This window comes from Marmota marmota, unplaced genomic scaffold (genome assembly GCF_001458135.2).
Source record: "Marmota marmota marmota unplaced genomic scaffold, marMar, whole genome shotgun sequence".
Taxonomy (NCBI): Eukaryota; Metazoa; Chordata; class Mammalia; order Rodentia; family Sciuridae; genus Marmota; species Marmota marmota.
In genome coordinates, this window is record NW_025999880.1 from 4,025,729 (window position 1) to 4,031,728 (window position 6,000).

General features: G+C 45.5%; 1 protein-coding gene across 6 annotated transcripts in view; it reads right to left on the minus strand.

Annotated features, from left to right (window-relative positions):
• The window catches only part of Ypel2 (yippee like 2), a 59,218-nt gene that overhangs the window by 52,946 nt on the left and 272 nt on the right, over positions 1-6,000 (minus strand). Inside the window, exon 1 of one of the 6 annotated variants that reach the window (XM_015495397.2) lies at positions 5,716-5,986. The exons of 4 other annotated variants lie outside the window; for them this stretch is intronic. The gene's annotated coding sequence lies outside the window, so the exon portion shown is untranslated. Of the gene's footprint in view, positions 1-5,715; positions 5,987-6,000 lie in introns of those variants that run through there. One more of the 6 variants, XM_048792302.1, reaches the window with a different exon arrangement.

A 6,000-nucleotide genomic window follows, 5' to 3' on the forward strand; every position in this document is an offset into this window, starting at 1 on the left:
CCTTCTATGAACATAAAAACAGACATTGAAGTTTTCTCAGTAAAAACAGTTCTAGAAAGGCTGAGATAATATGGCCCAACTATGTAGCTGTATCGAGGATAAAGCCAAGATGGCCAGGTCAACAGGTAGACAAGACTTCCTTCTGAAATTTTCAAATAGTCCTTCTTCCAAGCAGGTGCTTGTTAAGAGATGGGCAGCAGGCAGTTTGTAATTACATGATCTTTAAATTCCATGCCAGTTCTGATTTATGTGGCATTTCTGGTTTCCATTCATTTACTTATACTTATGTAAGATCTGGGAGTCTTCCTCTCCCCCTGCCCATTCCTGAATCAATGGATTAGGAACGGATTTCTGCCAGCCATAGAGGAGACTCCAACCACTAACATGCGTGTTATTATTAGCTAGCTGGGTGCTTATGTGCCAGGCTCTGTGCCTGGTTCCCCTGCATTCTCTCACTTAATCCTCCCATAAATCCTGTGTGATAGGAACTATAATTAGTCCCATTTTACAAATAAGGAATAAAGATTTAGAGAATTTTCGATTGCCCAAGGTCATAGAGCTAATTATCCAGTTCTTTCTGATTCCAAAGCCTAGGCTCTTAGCCCCGTGGCTAGTGTCTCCTGGTATTAGTGAAATGTGATTTCTGATAGAAATGCTAATGTTTGTCAAGAGAAAACAGTGAGGCCTAGAGAAGGTCAGGGGAAGAGGCAAGCCTTGTTTATTAACAACTACAAAACGCTAATAGAGCTTTTGAAAGCTTTGGCAACTTATAAATGGAAAAAAGCAATGACAAATAGTGTGAAAAGCAGAAATTACAAAAGAAAAGCTAATTCTGAGAGAGTAGTTTCTTATCCTGGGAAAAGGAATTTTAGTCTCTTTTCCTGGGACAAGAAGGTACTTTTGCCAGGCACCAAGGCACACCACTGTAACCCCAGCAGCTGCTGAGGCTGAGGCAGGAGGAGTTCAAAGCCAGACTCAGAAATTTAAGTGAGGCCCTAAGCAACTCAGTGAAACCCTGTCCCTAATTAAAATATTAAAAAGAGCTAGATGTGGCTCAGTGGTTAAGTGGCCCCTGGGTTCCATCCAAGGGCCCCAAACAAACAAACAAACAAACAAAAAGTCACTTTCCTCTTTTCCTCTTTCTCTTAAAAAAAACAAAGCAAATAAAGTGCTACTTTAGAAACTGGAAACCTTGCCTTGCTTGGTCATGCATTCATTCAACCAACAGGTTTTCATCCAGTGCCCACTCAAAGCCAAGTTTTGTCAGCAGAAAGTCAAGGAGCTCTCATTCTTCCACGCAAATAAACAAGTAGACAATATTATTTCTAGATGGTGCTAAAGTGCTTTGAAAAAATTAAGAAGATCAAACGAGGCTGAGGAGGGAGGCAACTGTTCTAGATCACAGAAAGATTCTCTGAAACCCAAGCAAAAAAGGAGTCAGTCATGCAAAAATTTGGAGAAGGGGGATCTGGAAAAGAAGGGCTGACAGTAGAAAACCCTTGGGGCAAGGAAGGCCAGTGCAGCTGCAGCAGAAGGCAGCAGGGTTCACTAAGCCGGGACTAGTGGGAGAAGGTGGAGGAAGGGGACAGGCCATGCAACCCACAGAGAAAGTGGGATTATATCTGAAGAGCTGAAGGGCAAAGGAAAACATTGGTAAATTCTAAGCAGGGGAGTGAATTTTTTTTTTTTTTTTTTTTTTTGGTACCAGGGATTGAACTCAGGGGCACTCAACCACTCAGCCAAAAATCCCCAGCCCTATTTTGTATTTTTATTTAGAAACAGGGTCTCACTGAGTTGCTTGGCACCTAGCTTTTGCTGAAGTTGTCTTTGAACTCGGGATCCTCCAGCCTCAGCCTCCAGAGCCGCTAGGATTACAGGCATGCGCCACCACATCAGGCCTGACTTACTTCTAAGCCCTCCAGAGCTATAGTCACAGCTCCTAGAGAAATTCAGGCCGGTGAAATCCTTTACAGATCCAAGCACTTTACCACCTTTCGTTAAAAATGATACACTGAAAACTGTCAACTCTAACAAAACACCTTTAGCCTACAGGCCCTGGCTGGCTTTTCCATCATTGTAGGCTAAAATTCAAAATGATACCTCTCCCTTTTCCAGAGATTTATACCTGTGGGAGCACCTAGTGGTTGAGTTGATAGACCATAGGGAAATGCTGAGGTAATTTACAAAGGGAACTGATCCTGAACCTCCATTTGAATCTCACCTGCGCATCTTTTGCCTCTGCTTTTCCTATCCTAAGGTATCCTAAGATATCCTATCCCTTGCCACATTTGTTGCTTTCTTTTTCCCATATGCTCAAAACTAAATATTCTGAACGTGAGCTATTTGGCCAAACTGAAAAGTATTACATGTAAACAATCCCACAGCTAATGTTCCCGCATAAGGCACTTCTTTACAAGGACCATAGCTGGCCAGATGTGGTGGTACACACCTGTAATCCCAGAGACTCGGGAAGCTGAGGCAGGAGGATTCCAAGTTTGAGCCCAGCCTCAGCAACTTAGTAAGGCCCACACAACAGAGTGAGACCCTGTCTCAAAATAAAAAATTAAAAAAAAAAAAATAGGCTGGCTGGGGATATTGTTCAGTGGGTTAAACACCCCTGGGTTCAATCCCCAAAGCTCCCTCCGCCAAAAAAAGGAATAGCTGAATTTGAATTAGGATAACTTAAGAGTCCTTTTTGAAACTAACTTGCAGCTTTGATTAATTCAAAGCAATTTCTTTTACCGACCTATATGCACACAAGAGGGGGAAACCTAAGATGTGACTGTATCCGTTGTATACATGTTTGTGCTAGAAGGTAGAGGAAACAGCATCAGAAACTGGATGACTAACAAGATCCACCTGCACAAAGGAGCAGTGGGAAAGAACCAAAGCTGAGTAGACCAAGAGGTGTGGGAACTTGTGTCTCTGTTAATATCTGATGCAACAAGCCCTTCACTCCCCTACCCCACCCCCCAAATAAAGTCACCAGTCGACCTTTCCCACTGGCTACAGTCTGGAATACCATCCAGATATTAAGCAAAAATCAACCTTTCTTCTGTGAACAGAACAGCAGCTCATCAGCACTACTCACATCCCCAACCCCCACGCACCTAGAAACATCCAGTGGCACAGAACAGTGAACAGCAGCCCTCAAATGAGCTGGGGTGGAGCAGGGAGAGAGAGGGCTGCCAGTCTCTGAACACCAACTGCTTCATACAGTTGAAAACAAACTACACTGTGCCCTTAGACTTTCCAAAGCCTAAGAATGTGACTGGTGACTCAGTGATCTCAAGATTGCATGGAGTATGGGCTATTTACCTGATCTTGTACTTCACATCCAACTTAATGACTTTTATAGCTCATTGCCACCAACACCCACTAGACCAGAGTTTCTAATCAGCCACCTGCATCACAATCTTATGGACCACTCATTAAAAATGCAGATTCCAAAGCCTTCTGCTCCAGAGCTCCCAAGTGGAAGACAGAAAATAAAAAGTAAAAATAAAAATGTTCAGGAGGCTGAGGTGGGAAGATGGCAAGTTTAAGGCCAGCCTGGGCAACTTAGCAAGACCCTGTCTGAATATGAAAAATTTTAAAAGAAACAGGCATGGTGGAGCATGACTATAATCCCAGTGATTTGGGAGGCTGAGGCATGATCACAAATTTGACACCAGTGTCAGTAATTTGGTGAGACCCTCAGCAACAAAGTGAGACCCTGTCTCAAAAGAAAATGTAAAAAAGATGGAGGATGTAGCTCAATTGTAAGGAGTCCCTGGGTTCCATCCTCAGTACCAAAAATAGGTAAAAAGGTTAGGGTGTACCTCAGTGGCAGAGTGCTTGCCCAGCATGCATAGATCCTGGGCTTAATCCCCAAAGGTGCAAAAAAAAAAAAAAAGAAAAAAAGAAAAGAAAAGCAGATTTCTGTGCCCCACTGAAAATAAACACCTTTAGAATGGCCTGACAAACTATTTTTAATCACTACTGGGATCAGGGTAATCTTTTTGCACATTTAAGTCTGAGGACCTCCACCCAAAAGCGAGGTTTCTCAAACTGTGGGTCATGACCCATTTGGTTAGGAAATCAAATTCATGAGTCATACCAGCAGTTCACTTTTTTTTAAAATGAAGTATAAAAAATTAAACAGAACACACTGCAGGTAGTAAGTGCAATAATTACTGTTTCCTGGAACTTATTTCAGTTGGGGACCTGTACAGTGCAGTAAATGTATTCCTCATGGTGGACATTCAATGTCTGAAAATTATGTTCCTAGAGGAAATAAGGAAAATAGCATTTTTATACATGCTGTTTATTTTCTTCTTTTTGACTGAGGATTAAATCCAATGATGCTTTACCACGAAGTTACATCCCCAGTCCTTTTTTTTTTTAATTTTTAGACAGGGTCTTTCTGTTGCCAAGACTGGCCTTGAACTTACTATCCTCCAGCCTCAGCCTCTGGTGTGGATGGGATTACAGCAATGTGTCACAGCACCAGGCTTCTATCCCATTTTCCACCCCTAACTCTAAGCTTCCTGATTTTAGTACAAGCACAAAGATAAAGACAGATTCAAGAAATAGTGTCACTGAATCCCAATAAGGCAAAGCCCAATTGAAGGGTGAGCCCAAGACTGCTGGCTACTCTATGGTGCAGGTGGGGACAAAGGGTGGTACCAAAGGGAAGTTTACACAACTCTCCTCAGGATAGGCCTTATCCCTGGGGGAAAGAACCTGTAGCCACTCCTATCACTCAGTTCAGAGAATGAAAGTGCTGCTCATTAGAGAAATGATAGTCACAGCATTAAGTACTAAGGAAATGAGGAACAGATGGACGGAACTCAGATTAGACCCACCTCTGAGGTCCTATGGCAGAGACTAGGTAAGAACAAAGGCAGGGAGGGGTGAATCCAATCTCACTCATCACAGATGCTGTGACACCAGAACCAAGAGACCACTGGGGAGCACCAAGCTTGTGAGATTAAGTCCCATGGCACAGTTAGTGAGATTTACTTAATTTCTCAACCCCATAGATTCCCTCACTCCTCTAACATTCTATATGTGGGGTACCAGAAAGACCTCTGCCCTTCTTGTCCAAAGACATGGAACGGGGAACCCAATCTTGCTGGAAAAGAGAGGAACAAGGGGAGAAAGAAAAGAAGCGGGAGGGGTGGGGGAGATGAGTAGCTAACTATCTTGTTAGCTTTATGACATACCAAAGACAAAGACTCACTCAAAAGACCCCCCACACCACCACCACCACGTTGCATGGAGAGCAAATAAGCAAGAAGATCAAAAAGCAAAAAACCCTGCAAGACTCAGGAGCAGTTCCGCGTGCTATTAGCCGAGACCTGGCTGTGGGTCAGCTATACACCGATCAGATAAAAACGGAGGACGCACTCTTAACTCTTGTAGCTAGGAGTGAAGTCAGAGATGGCAGTCCCCAGGACAACAGGTCCAAAAACCAGATGGCGTCCCCCTCCCCGGCCCCAGACAGGAGAAAAAGCCCACCATTTGAGGAAAAGCACCCCGAAGAGGTCAGCGGCCAAGCAGTAAGAACCTGAAGCAGAGAGGGGTCGGGGCTGCCCCTCAGCGCCAGCCCCTGGGAGATCCCCGCGGCAGAGGCCCCCACATTCCGTTGGGCAGGAGAGCTCGCGCCCACCCTTTGGCAAGCACCGTGGGGAGGCGCCGGGAAGCGGCCAGGCAGGAACTCGCTGCGGTTACCTCGGCTCAGGGCTGGCGAAGCGCTCCCGAGAGTTTCGAGGACAGCCAGTCCCCCAGGGCGGCGTCCCCGACCCAAGGGTCTCCAGAGAACACGCAGCGTCACGCGGGGACAGAAAACGTCCGAAGCCCCCACCCTGCCTGACTCATTAGCGTTCAAATCCTCAGGGACGACGCTGACAAGGAAGCAGAGACTCGGTCTCCCCGTCCCCAGACTTGCCGGGTTCCTCGCCAGGGGGTCCCCAGCCCCGAACCAGGGACCCGCGCCACCTGGGCTCCTCCGCCGCC